Raw genomic sequence first — 13,987 nt, 5'->3', positions numbered from 1 at the left:
ACTATTTTCTTCTAAAGGTTTTATTTAGATTCATTTGTCCATGTTGATATCCAATTAACTTAATGCCATTTATTTAAAAGACTATCCGTTCTCCTACTGTACTGTATCATCACTTCTGTCACAAATCTGGGAATATTCATGTCTGAGTCTGTTTCTGGACACTTTTCTATTCCACTAGTCTGTTCGTCTCTGCTTGTGTTGATACCACATTGCTAATTACTATAGCTTTAAAATAGGTCTTTATATCTTATAGTAAGATTCTGTTTCTCTGGAGAACCCTAATACAGCTATTTGCTTCCCTTTACATATGCATATGCATTTTAAAATCAGCTTGTTAATCCTTCCCACCTCTAAAAGCCTGCTAAGATTGATGGGGATTGTGCTGAATCTATAGGTCTATTTGAAGAGAATTAACACCTCCACCATATTAAGCCTTATAATCTGAAGCGATTGCATAGTGTATCCTTCCATATTTTGGGTTGTCTTTCATTGTTCTCTCTGATTTTATTAAATTAACTCTTAAGTATTTGATTGATGCCATTTTAAACGTCATTTTAAATTCTGTATTATGTTTGTTGCTGTTATAAAAAAATGCAACTGGTTTGTGTACATTGACACTATATCCAAGACTTAGATAAACTGACTTATCTCTAATAGTTTATCTGTTCTTTGAGGAAATGTCTTAGCCATTATTATCTTCAACTATTCCTGTCTCATCCTTTCTTCTCCTCTTTCCCTCTCTTTCAGTAACTCCAACTACACATTGTCAGACCCTTTAAACTGTGTGCCATGCTCTCTATGTTCTGTCCTGTTTTGTTTCCCTTTTTTTCCCTCTCTGAGCTTCAATTTTGATGTTTTCTATTGGTTTATCTTCCAGTTCACGAATGCTGACATCTGCTATATCCAATCTGCTCTCAATTGATTTCTTTGCTGCAAATATTATATTAGTTCCAGGATGCCCACTTGATGCTTTTTTTGAAAAATTAAAACTTTATCTGATAATCTCTACACTTTTAATCATTCTGTCCATCATTCTATTTCTTTGGACATAATCATAAAGTTCTTGTCTAATAACTCTGATTTACTGGTGGGCCTCCTTCTATTGTCTGCTTTTTCTCTTGGTTTTTAGTTAAATGGTCTTTTCTCTTGAGTAATATTTAAAGGAATGCCAAATATTTTGTATAAAAGCACTGGAAAGGCTCTAGTGTTTTCCCCCTAAGTACGGTTAACCCTATTCTCTGCTAGGCAGATACAGTGAAGTATTAAACAGTTTAATCCCAATAGGGACTGAACTGAGCCAAGGTTAAGTTGCAGTTTGGAAAAGAATCAGTCTATGTGGCCAGGCACAGTGGCTCACTTTGTAATCCCAGCACTTTGGGAGGCCAAGGTGGGTGGATCGCTTGAGCTCAGGAGTTTGAGACCAGCCTAGGCAACAGTGAGACCCCCATCTCTACAAAAAAAAAAAATACAAAAAGTAGCTGGGTGTGATGGTGCATGCCTGTAGCCCCAGCTACTTGGGAGGCTGAGGTGGGAGGATCACTTGAACCCCGGAGGTCAAGGCTGCAGTGAGTCAAGATCGAGCCACTGCACTTCAGCCTGGGTGACAGAGTGAGACTCTATTTAAAAAAAAAAAAAAAATAGCCCATCTACCTCTAGTTTGCCCTGTTCTTAGAGTATGACTTTCAATCAAGAGGCTGATAGGTCTTTGTCTCAGCACCGTGAACAAAAGTTCTCTGGAAAGGAAATTGGAGGAAAGAGACTTTATATTCCAGTGAATAGTTTGCACACCAGGGAGATGCAGCCTTCAGTGTAAAACAAGATGTGTTCCAGAGAACAAAGGGAGGCTTGGGGTTCTGTAGCAAAAGTTCCCACCCAGGTTCCCAATCAGGTCCATTTATGCAACTGAGAGATTCAGACTCAGGTAGTTCCAATTAGTTGGTACAGCTGAGCCTTGATTGGTCAAGGCAGGTGGGCTCTGACTGGTTGGTTTAGACGTGCTCTGAAAGTCCTCAAGTCGAACAGAGGTGTTGGATTTCTGGGAACTCAGAGTACCTATGTGATTTCTAGTTAGCAGATGGCTGCTTGGCTCTATTTTACATTTAGGCCCCATTAGCCACTAAGGATCTTTCTTGAAAGATTGGCTCTTTCGGGTTCACATTTGCTCATGACACTAAGAGACTGCAGGAAATTATTTTGCTTTTGGGGGTTTGGCTTTGCTCTTCAGCATCCTGCCCTGAACTGCTTCAAATTGTAAAAAGCCTGTGGTTAGAGGGTACTGGTCCCACATCTGAGGTTCCCTCAGGTCTCCACATTTGTCCCGCTGCACAAAGACTCATGGCTAATGTTCTCAGGGAAAAGCAGCTGCAGATGCCTGACAGCAGGGGTCAGTTCACCTGCTCTCCAGCGTTTTCTGCTCCCGCCAAGTTGTTCTCAGGAACTCCACCCCGTGGTGAGCCTTTGTCTTCTCAGGAGACCACAGGGAGCCTGGGCAACATGGTCAGACCCACTCTACAAAAAATACAAAAAGTACCCGGGTGTGGTGGCACGTGCCTGTGGTCCCAGCTACTTGGGGGCTGAGGTGGGAGGATCACTGGAGCCTGAGAGGTCCAGGCTGCAGTGAGCTGTGATTGTGCCACTGCATTCCTGACAGAAAGAGACCCTGCCTCAAAAAAAAAAAAAAAACCCACAGGAAATTCCACTCTACTTTTCTGAGGTCTTCAACTTAGCCTGTTAGCCTCTCACATCACACAGCTTCACAGTTCAGCACGTCTTAAGGAGGAAGCTGGCTGGATGCTTGAGGCCCCTCAGGCCTTTAATTTGATTACTCCACAGCAGCCCCCGACTGGACTCAGCACGAATTTCAGTCTTTAGCCTGTGCCCGGAATTATCAACTGACAGCAAGGGAAAGGCATCTGCAGATGCTCACCTCTGAGCTGTCCTCCCTTCTCCAGAATTTTACTTCCTCTGGCCCTTGTTGCTTCCGTAGCTCCCCGACGGTTTGGAAAATACAATCTTTATTTTTATCTAGATTTTCCATAGTGTGGCTGTAGTGTTACCAGAAAGGGGTCCCAATCCAGATCTCAAGAGAAGGTTCTTGGACCTCATGCAAGAATTTGGGGCAAGTCCATAGGGTAAAGTGAAAGCAAGTTTATTAAGAAAGTAAATACAGAATGGCTACTCCATAGGCAGAGCAGCCCTGAGGGCTGCTGGTTGGCTATTTTCATGGTTATTTCTTGATTATATGCTAAACAAGGGGTGCATTATTCTTGAGTTTTCCAGGAAAGGGGTGGACAATTGGACCGGAGGGCTCCTCCCCTTTAGACATATAGGGTAACTTCCTGATGTGTCCATGTCATTGTAAACTGTCATGGTGCTGGTGGGAGTGTCTTTTATCATGCTACTATATTATAATTAGTGAATAATCAGCAGTGAGGACGACCAGAGATCACTTTTGTCACCATCTTGCTTTTGGTGAGTTTTGACTGGCTTTTTTTTTTTTTATCACAACCTGTTTTATCAGCAAGGTCTTTGTGACCTGTATCCTGTGCTGACCTCCTATCTCATCCTGTGACTTAGAATGCCTAAGCTCATGGGAATGCAGTCCAGTAAGGTCTCAGTCTTATTTTATTCAGCCCTTATTCAAAATGGAGTCACTGTGGTTCAAAAGCCTCTGAGAGTAGCATTGGCATGTTGCAAACCACTTCATCTTACCCTAAGAGAGGGAGAGCTTTTTTTTTTTTTTTTTTTTTTAAAGTAGAAGGAATTAAATTATGTCTTTGTGCTGACGGAATTGAAGCAGGAGAGAATGGCAAGGTATAAACTGAAGGCAAGCACAGTGATGAGAGCCCAAGGGGATGGCTTGGCTTGAAGGAAGGAGGGACTCTTCTTCCAGTGTAACTGAAAGGAACAAGGAGAATCAGCTTAGAGGCAAGTAAGGGTTTTAGGTTTGGGGGCAAGAAGAGGAAATTCCCTTCCTCCACCTTTCACAGCATGAAATTACAAATGGTTATTTTGTAATTTTCTAAGACCTAACCTTGGAAAATAAACATATGAAAATATTAAGAACATGTTTATGACCTTCGATAGGGATGACCTTCTTAAAGATGATGCAGAAAGCAAAAGTATGACCTTTTTTTTTTTTTTTTTTTTTTTTTTTGAGATGGAGTTTCGTTCTTATTGCCCAGGCTGGAGTGCAATGACACGATCTCGGTTCACCACAACCTCCACCTCCCAGGTTCAAGCAATTCTCCTGTCTCAGCCTCCCGAGTAGCTGGGAATACAGGCGTGTGCCACCAAACCCAGCTAATGTTGTATTTTTAGTAGAGACAGGGTTTCTCCGTGTTGGTCAGGTTGGTCTCAAACTCCTGACCTCAGGTGATCCGCCTGCCTCGGCCTCCCAAAGTGCTGGGATTACAGGCATGAGCCACCGAAAAGTATGACTTCTTATGACAATACATGAATTTTCAAAAGTGACCAGAGTAAGAGAAGATAGTAACAATATATAGCAAAGTATTAGTTTCCAGTATATGTAATGAACTCTTACAGATCAGTAAGTAAAGGGAATAACCCATTGGAAAAATAGGGAACAGCTAGAATTCACAGAAAAGGAGATGAAAACGGCCAGTTGCTGTATGAGAAGACGCTCAGTCTCACAAGTAATCAAGAAAATGCAAATTTTAAAAGTGAGATACATTTTTTAAATCTATAGTAGTGCCAAACAAAAGCACTTGGCAATATCAAATGTTGGCAAGTGACGTCATTTGCCTTATTGACCAGGTCCCTTTTTCACAGGAGCTGGTGAAGGAGAACCAGGCTCTTCCTCCCGTGGCCACCCTGGCCGGTCAGTTTCCACAGAACTAGCACACCAGGCTGGGCAGGCCAGCGCAAGTTTCTTTACTGAAAGTTGGGTCCGTTTCAAAAGGACAATCTGGACACAGAACAGACAAATGTTAGAGTTTGAGAGTTTTCCCTTGAGTTTTGCAAGACAAAACATCTAGTAACTTCAGTATTCACCAGGAAGAATTCCCCAGTGGCCTCTCCCTCCGGCCCTTTCTCCTGCCTGCCTTCAGGATCACCCCTTGTCTCATAGGCTTTAATTTTTCAGGTCTCCTTCTTGGATAGATTCTATCCTGCCCACAGGTGAGCCCTCTCTTCCCATGCCAAGTTTCCACCTAACCTTGGTCTGGAGCAGGTGCAGGCTTCAGCCAGGTGGAAGCTGCTGGGTGGGTGCTGCCTAGCCTTGGATGCTTGGGTAAGGAGAAGCGGGGTGAAATTAGGGTGATGGGCTCCAGCCTGTTGGCCAAGGTTGAGCCTGGCTTCTCTCATTCAAGTTTCCTCATTGGCAAGAACAATAAGCCTGCCAGTTCTTTTATTAATAGATCTATAAAGTTGGCACCTCTCCCAAGGGCAGACCTTTTCTCCCCCATAGGACAAGACAGTCTAAAACCAAATTGAGGAGGAAACAACACTTTGTCCGTTAGCACAGGCTCGTCCTGCCCTTGCAAACTTTGGTCTCATTATTGACAGAGGGGCTTTTGATTTCTCCCCAGCTCCACTGAGAGGGGGTGGGGAGAGCTGGATTTATGCTTCATAGCTGAGCTTTGTTGGAAGAGGACCAAGGGATAAATTCATTCAGCCCAGCCATTCTTTCTCCTTCCCCATATAAATGGAGAAAGACGGTTCCTACAATGCAATAGTATTTTCCATTTGCAAATGAGTTAGGAAGCCAGGGGCACATAGCATCAAGCCTATGGCGGGAACTCTTGCCTCCTTTTCAGTCAGAATAATTGTCTCCCACCTTTTCTTCAGACTTCCGTTATCACATCAGCCTCACTCTGACTTGGCTTACAGCATGTAGGTTTATATTGCCCAGATCCTATTTCAGGCTTTCTATCTCTGTCTCCACTAGACTCTGGCTCCCAAACGAAAAGGGGACCTGGAATATTTGAAAGTGAAATGGGAGAGTTCCCTGACCCCTGTCCCATGACGTGTGACAGGGGCATAGCTCTTATGTTCAGCCACCACATCCTCAAACCCCTTACCGGAGGGGGAGCATGCAGATGGGCAGGTGCAGGAGCCAGGGTGAGCACTTTTTGGGTTCCAGCCCCATAGTAGCATCTATGGGTGGGTGTCTGTGACTCCCAGAGTCCAAGTGGGCACATGTTACAGCATTCTGTTAGCCTTGCTGTCCATGGATGACTTAAGTGTTAGACAGTTCAGTGGACCCTCTTGGTACCTAGGTCTTTGTCCGTGTCCAGGAAGAATCAGGTCACGCATAAACTTTAAGGATGAATGCAGGCAGTTCATTGAGTGGTGGAAGTGGCTCTCAGCAGGATGGATGGGGAGCTGGAAGGGGGATGGAGTGGGAAAATGATCTTCCCCTGGAGTTTGGCTGTCTAGTGGCTAATCTCCTCTCCCACTGCCCCCAGCCAAATTCCTCTCAACATTCAGATGTTCCTTTTCTTCTCTCTACTGTGCCATCCTGCCATTCTTCTGCTTTTCTGTTTGTCTCCTCATCTGCTTCTGGAGCCTGGGGTCTGGGGTTTATACAGGTATAGGATAGGGGACATGGTGGGCCAAAAGGCAACTTTTGGGCATCAAAACTGGAATGCCTCTTCCCATTTAGGGCTGCAGATTTCCAGGTTTGAGGGTAAGGCCTTTGCCAGGGAACCACCCTCTTCTACCCAGTATTTCCGGGTCTCCTGTCTGTATCAAAAGCACATAGGGTTTGATGGTGAACAGCCCCAAATCCAAAGGTTAGTTTTACCCCTCACTAGTTGTGTGACTTTGACCTTATAACTTAACCTTTTTGAACTTCCTACTCCTCACCTGTAACACAAAGATGCTATCTACCTTACTATGTTGTTGTAAGCAATGGTAATAATATTTATGAAGTCCCTGGCACATGGCAGATCATCAATGATAACTGATAATTGACAATCAGTTGGGGGACAGAGACCATTTCTTATTCATCTCTATGTCCTCAGCATCAAACCAGTGCCAGAAACATTGGAAGGGCCCAGAGAGTATTTGTTGGATTGAAATATCCTTTAGTCAAATGGTTTCCTGGGTCAACATGAACCCAGAGGTGTGCTGAAAATATAATTCATTCTGACTCCCTTCCTGCCAACTCCTCATAGAAAATGTACTCAGGAATGAAAGTGTTCACGGCAAAACAAAGGCCCTGGGTATTGAGAGTTTGCAGTGAAATAGAGAGGTCTGAGGGGTCAGGAGAAACAAAGCATCAGTCCGCACAGATGGTCCCCCGGGGTCTCTGTAATTATCATGTCTTTCTTGCAGGTCTGCTGTGTGACTGGTCTATTTAGGTTAGCAGAGTTGCCGAGGTGAGAGGTGCGCTCTGATTGGCCATGGAGGCTGCCCTTGTGTGCCTGGAGCTTTTCCTGACCGTGGTACAAAGCTTCCTCATGCAGTGCATGAAGATCCACCTGCATCTTCCCTCTGCTGCCTCTCCCTCTGGCTCTTTGGGCTGTGGTTTTAAATGGTTCTTCATTTAATCCATCAGAATGACCCAGAAGGAAGCAATTGTTTGTAAATGGGTCACTCCCTCAAGCATGGTGGCCGCCTTCTTAAGATGAAGAAATTGGGTCTTTGCAAATATTAAGTATCTAACTGAAGGGTGAGGGGAGAGAGGTCCGCATGTGTTACGAGCTCTCCATGGAAACTGGGCAGTGTTCCTATCTTTGTTTTAGAGATGAAGAACCAAGGCTCTGAAAGCAACCATCAGGATGGGCACGGTGGCTCACACCTGTAATCCCAGCACTTTGAGAGGATGAGGTGGGTGGATCGCTTGAGCCCAGGAGTTTGAGACCACCTGGGCAACATGGCGAAATCCTATCTCTACAAAAGGTAAAAAATTAGCTGGATATCATGGCGCGCGTCCCACAGTCACAGCTACTCAGGAGGCTGAAGAGGGATGATCTCTTGAGTTCGGGAGGTTGAGACTGCACTGAGCCATGATCATGCCACTGCACTCCAGCCTAAGAGACAGAATGAGACCTTGTCTCAAAAAAAAAAAAAAGTGACCATCACTTAGCCAAGATCACAGAGGTAGCTAGTGGAGGAGCTGGAATCTGAACTTCAGCATGTTTGATTACAAAGTTCAAACTCTCTTCTACTACACCACAGGTACCTGGTGGACACTGCAAACCCTGTTCACTGATTGACAGAAGTCAGGGTGGTACTCATGAGCTGGGGACATATGCCCCAGTAACTCAGCAAGCCTGTCAAGTTACATTGCCAAATACTAATGACTCATCTAATCCACACAGAGCATCTGGGGCCCAGCTCCAAGTTACTCCATAACAGTAGAGGGTACCATCTTATTTATACTCAGGCCCTGTAGGACCCAACTTGTCTAGGAGATATTCTGGGGACGAAATGGAGGGGACCTCACTACACAACTCTAATAAATAGAACGCCTGATTTGCAAGGCCATGGTTGCTTGAATATCTGAGGTCCCAGGGATGCCAGCCAACATGCCTGGCTTTCTGGGGTTGGGAGAGGAAGTAACCCACCTCCCCCTACTCTCTGTAAATACAGATATTATGAGGACCCTCCCATCCTTAGAAACAAGCCTGCCTACCACCATCTTTTCATGATGGTCAATATAGTATGTGGGTTAAAAACACAGATTCTGGAGCCAGATTGCCTGGGTTCAAATCTCAGCTCCGGTATTTACTAGCCATGTGAATTCCAGCAAGTAACTCACCTGTCAAAAGGTATAATGAAAAGACTACATACTTCATATAGTTGTAAGGAATTTATTAAATGAGCTGAAATGTGCTAAGTTCTTAGAACAGTGCCTGGCACATTCTAACTGCCTTAGGTATTGTTATTGTTGAGCATTGTGCTAGCTCTCCAGCCTTCCCTTCGAAGCCAGACTTCTCAGAAAAGTCTAGGAGCACTAACCCTCAAGCCTGATTCCTGATACAGACCATCTCACAATCTTGTTTCTGCCAACCTGCCCACAGCCTCCACTGAAATTGCTCTCTTAAAGGGCCCCAGGCACCTCCTTCCTGAAGGTGGTGGATGATCAGTTCCTTTAGCAGAAGTCATCCCGGTAACTCTGCTGCCTGCCACACCGCGGCCCTTCCCACCTTCTCAACCCTCGGGTTTTCCTTTGGTTCCGTGCCTTGACACTGGCAATTCTCACCTTTTGACATACCAAAGTTTAAAATGTTAGGCGGAATTAAAATTAACCATCATCCATCTCCTAAAAGCTTTCCCCCTAAACTTCTTTTCCTTTTTTAGACAGGGTCTCACTCTGTCAGCCAGGCTGGAGTACAATGGTGCCATCATAGCTCACTAAAGCCTCAACCTCCTGGGCTCAAGCGATCCTCCCACCTCTGCCTCCCGAGTGGCTGTGACTACAGGTGCATGCCACTGCACATGGCCCCCGCCAGACTTCTGGTAACGGCATGTATTTTGTCCCCACCATTCACCTTTCTCATCAGAGAGATCTGTTAAATGAGGCTTCACTGAACACACAGAGCCCAAGATGTGATTGTTTAACAACCATCCATCTTTATCCACCAAACTAGATTCCCTAGTGTCCAGGGAAAAGGTTGTTCCCATTTTCCTTATGCTATAGGGACCTGCTATGGGAGGCGGACAGGCATAGGGGCAAGGCAGAAGCAATGAACAGCCACTGGCTGGTCTCACTGGGTTATAAAGTGTGTTAGCTGGGCTCTCTGGGCAAAAATCAAAGGTCTCAACTCAGATCTTACACAGACGTCCAACATACAGCCAAGTCCATGATCCTGTGACCTGCCAGGTTCATCATCCATCCCTTCTTCTTCCCAGTGTCTAGAACCATTCATCTCCCTGCATCCTCAGCCCTGAACTAGCACTGAGTCCAATTCTACCCTGATTTAGAGAAGAGGAGTGGATTAAAGACCTAGCTTAGAATTCAGCAACTCCAGCCTGTCTGCTGGCCATACTAGTGTTCGAAGTCCCCACTTCAAAACTAGGGTTCAAGTCCCCACACTCTAGTCACTCCATCAAAGATTTGCCTTAATACCAACAGTTCAGGGAGAATTTTCTGCCCCCAACACACACACACCCCTACACACAATGCATGCATACATGTACACACACTCACTCATCCTTTGCAAACACCAGAGGCCTGCATCTGATTCAGAGCTGTGCCTCAGGCCTCGAGTCCTGATAACAGTCTTTTTGATGCTCAATGGATAGACACGGACCATGTCATCTTGGGGTTTATAGTAGGCCTGGCACATACCAGGTGCCTGAGAAATGTCAGAAGAGCCAAATTCTTGCTCCCTCATGCCTGCTGCCAGAAAAGTCATAAGGAACAGGATAAAGAGTATGTCCTTGGGGATGAGACAGCCTAGCTTGGATCTGGGTTCTGGCACTTCGTTGGCTTTGGGATGGTGAACACATTCCTCAACCCCTTTGCACCTCGGTTTCCTCAAGGTTGTGAGGATTAGCAACGACATATGGAAATGTGTGCTGTAAAAATGCCTGCCTGGGTTTGATCTTGAGAAATGGTGCTATGAAAACAGAATATTATAACTCCCCTCCCCTTTCAGAGGGGAAATAAATCAGAAATACACATTTTTCTTCAGGAAAAGAATTACTTGTAATGAAAATAAACTATGAAGAAATTACCGTACCTTTGTTTATCCAGTGCAAAAATGCTGCCTCTGCTCTGAAATATTTGTAAGGCCTTCTGGGTTATAAAGTGTGTTAGCTGGACTCTCTGGGCAAAAATCAAAGATCTCAATTCCGAGCTTTCTTCTGAGTTTTCAGCCTCCCTAAGCTACCTGATTCTCAAGGTCCAGAAATGCAAGAGATTGCTCAGCTGTGCACTCCATCTTTGCCTCTTTATAAAATACAAATCAGGCTGGGAGTGATTGCTCACACCCGTAGTCTCAGCACCTTGGGAGGCCAAGACAGAAGGATCGCTTGAGCTCAGGAGTTTGAGACCAGCCTGTGCGATATAGTGGGATCCCATCTCTACAAAAATAAATAAATAAGTAAATAAAATATGAATCAGAGCCCTATATTCTGTGCAGACTCCTAGCTTTGTGAAGCACATTTTATATGACTCCATGAAGCCATAAAACCTGGCAAGTGTAGGAGTTTGCTGAATGTTACACATTTACTCACTCGAGATATACATGTACAGAATTTAGTTTTGTTTGGGATTTTTTAAAAAAATGTTCTCTCCCTCTGTCCTCCTCCTTCTCTGGTTGTTCCCCAGCACTGTGAATAACTCCAGGAGCCTTTAGTGTTTGAGGGAGCAGCTTCCTGTGCTGATTCTCCCTGTTGGAGGGAGGTGTAACAAGTTTCTATTGATAAAAGTGCTTTGGACAATTTCAGAAACTAAAATTCATCTCAAAACAAAATAGTAGCGATTTTTACTGCTGTCATTATTGTCAAGTCCTCATACATCAGCTTTCCCCCAGACAGTGGTAGTCACCTACTTGCTAAGATACCAAATTTACCTCTTCTTGGAGTCTCCCTCCTTCTGCCTTCTGTCACCTTTCATTTCTTCAATAAATATTCCTTGGGCTCCTACTTTGTGCCGGCATGGTCCTGGATGCAGCAGATCCACAGGTGAATGAGACAGGCACGTGCCTCCCTGCTTCATCCATGTCCTTTCTAGTGGGGTGGCAGATGATGCACAAAACCAACTGATGTTATCTAGATGGCAATAAAAGTGTTATGGCACTGTAATGGGCTGGAGGGATGGAGGAGGGTACCATGTCAGACCACAGGGCCAAGGAAGACCCCTCGGAAGAGAGTATTTAGGCAGAGAGCCAGCTGCATGATCTGGCAGAGGGGGCACAGACTCTCAGAAGACAGAAAGACAGCGTGAAGGTCCAAGAGCAGAACAAGCTTGGAGTGTCTGAGAAACAGAAAGGCCGGTATGAGGAGGGGAGGGGGATCTTAGATGAGGTTAAGAGGTAAGGACAGGCAGCAGGTCACACAGGGCTGCAGGCCGAGGTTTCATTCCAAGGGCTGTGAGAAACCAAGGAGAGCAGATTAAAAAGATCTGTCTTGTGGCTCCGCAGAGAAGGCACTGAACGATTTAAGAACAGAAGCCAAGACCACTCGGGAGGCTGTTGTGGAAGTCCCAGTAAGAGATGAGGTGGCATGGACTGGAATGGGGGAGACAGAGGTGAGAAGGCGCTGGAGGCAGGATCTATTTCAGAGCTCATAGGACTCGACAGTGGGTTGAGGTGGGTGTGAAGGAAAGAGAGGAAGGAAAACAGGCCCTCTGCCTCCCCAGTACGCGCTTCGCCAGCCTTTCTGACTAGCCAAGACCCTGGCCCAGCTCCCACCTCCACCTAAGCACCACCCTGATTTCCCTCCTCACAGGCTACATGTTCCAGAGCCCCCCTCCTCTCTCACCTGCACTCTCACCTCCCCAGCTTCTGTTGTAACTCCAAGAAGGAGAAGGAGGGAAAAAAAGGACGTGACTGGAATCTGCAATGGCAGCTGCTCTTGGCCCAGTGTGAATGTGTCTGGGATGTAAATCTGTTGTCTCTCTGGATAAAACAGGAAACAATTACTCATGCAGATGAAAAACTTTTATTCCCCTCCTTGACAGCTAACATCTCAAGGAGCCTTTACTATGTCAGTCCTCAGTTGAGATAGAAGCAAATATTTAACATCTATAGTCTCTGGGATAATGTAAGGCAGCTCCTTGTTTAATAATGAGCTTCCGATTTTTGGCAGGACCAAGGAGATACGAGGCAGGGAGAGGAGGAAGGCAAAGAACAGCGAGAGAGGTTCTAGGGAAGCGCACCTGAGAATTGCATGTGAAAATTATTTCAAAGTCGAGGAAGTCGATATGGTACTGGGTACTAGTCTAGTTACTGAGATGATACAGGGGCTCCTGGGAGAGATGAGCCCTTAGACAGCGCCTGGGCAGGAGACAGGGACCAGAACTGGAAATTACAGCCCTGGGTTCCAAGCTGGGGCTTATTTCATTCAATCATTCACTCATTTAACAAATCTTCATTGAGCATCCACAATGTGCCAAGCCCTGTGTAGATTTTACTTTAGGTACTGGCAGGAGTGGGAGGGGATTAACAAGTAAACAGAAAAATTACGATGCAGAGTAAGCATTAGAAGAAACCAGCACAGATTTGGATGCTGCTAATAAGAGCCCAAAGAAATTGCATCTAAGCAGAGGCCTTAGGAGGAGGTGGGCAAAGGCAGAAGAGATGGAATTCCAGGCAGAGGGAACAGCATATGCAAAGGCAGAAAGGCAAGAGGTGCTCAGCAGGCCCAGGGAGTTGCTAAGAGCTCAGTGTAGCTGCAAAGTGGACTGTAAAGTGTGGAAGGCAGCTTCTAAAATAGCTCTCAAGTTCTTCACCTCCTGCAGTTTATCCTTTGCACAGTCCTTGAATGTAGGTATGACTTGTGCCTTGCTTCTAACCTGTAGAAAACAGGACAAAGGTGGCCAGGCACAGTGGCTCACGCCTGTAATCCCAGCACTTTGGGAGGCCAAGGTGGGTGGATCACGGGATCAGGAGATCGAGTCCATCCTGGCTAACATGTGAAACCCTGTCTCTACTAAAAATACAAAAAGTGCTGGGTGTGGTGTGTGTTTGTTTGCTTATTTATTTATTTATTTTTCAACTGAAACAGCTTAGTAGCCCAGCCCTGCGGTTATCCACTAACTCCAACGTTATCAACTAGTGCTTAGCTAGTTACGGGCTTATAAACACCAGAATTCTAGCTCAGCTCCAGCAAAGATGAGTCAACAGCTGGCAACGAGAAACAGACAGGTGGACAAGAGCCAGAGAACACCAGAGACAAGAGCGAGGCTGATTAGGAAGCCAGAGCTGCGAAGCCAGACAGCCAGCAGCCTCTTTCCAACCCTGTTCCTCCACTACATCGTCACTCAGGTTTCTCTTTTCTTCGCTGCTTTCCTGGCTCACTTGAATCAATTTACAGGTGACTCCATACACCTGTCTGCCTCTGCACTTCC

General features: G+C 45.5%; 1 pseudogene across 1 annotated transcript; it reads right to left on the bottom strand.

The window, feature by feature from the left end:
* Positions 1–4,173: 4,173 nt before the first annotated feature.
* On the bottom strand, positions 4,174–13,467 carry LOC144329799 (uncharacterized; annotated as a pseudogene). Its single transcript, XR_013395422.1, has 4 exons — positions 13,393–13,467; positions 12,400–12,587; positions 11,490–11,646; positions 4,174–4,927 (listed from the first exon to the last, which is right to left on the bottom strand). The product of XR_013395422.1 is annotated as an uncharacterized LOC144329799 (transcript).
* Positions 13,468–13,987: the final 520 nt, after the last annotated feature.

Source organism: Macaca mulatta, chromosome 7 (assembly GCF_049350105.2).
Source record: "Macaca mulatta isolate MMU2019108-1 chromosome 7, T2T-MMU8v2.0, whole genome shotgun sequence".
In the NCBI taxonomy this organism is placed as follows: Eukaryota; Metazoa; Chordata; class Mammalia; order Primates; family Cercopithecidae; genus Macaca; species Macaca mulatta.
The sequence above is the reverse complement of the archived record's forward strand: the minus strand, read 5'-3'. Positions and strand labels throughout refer to the sequence as shown.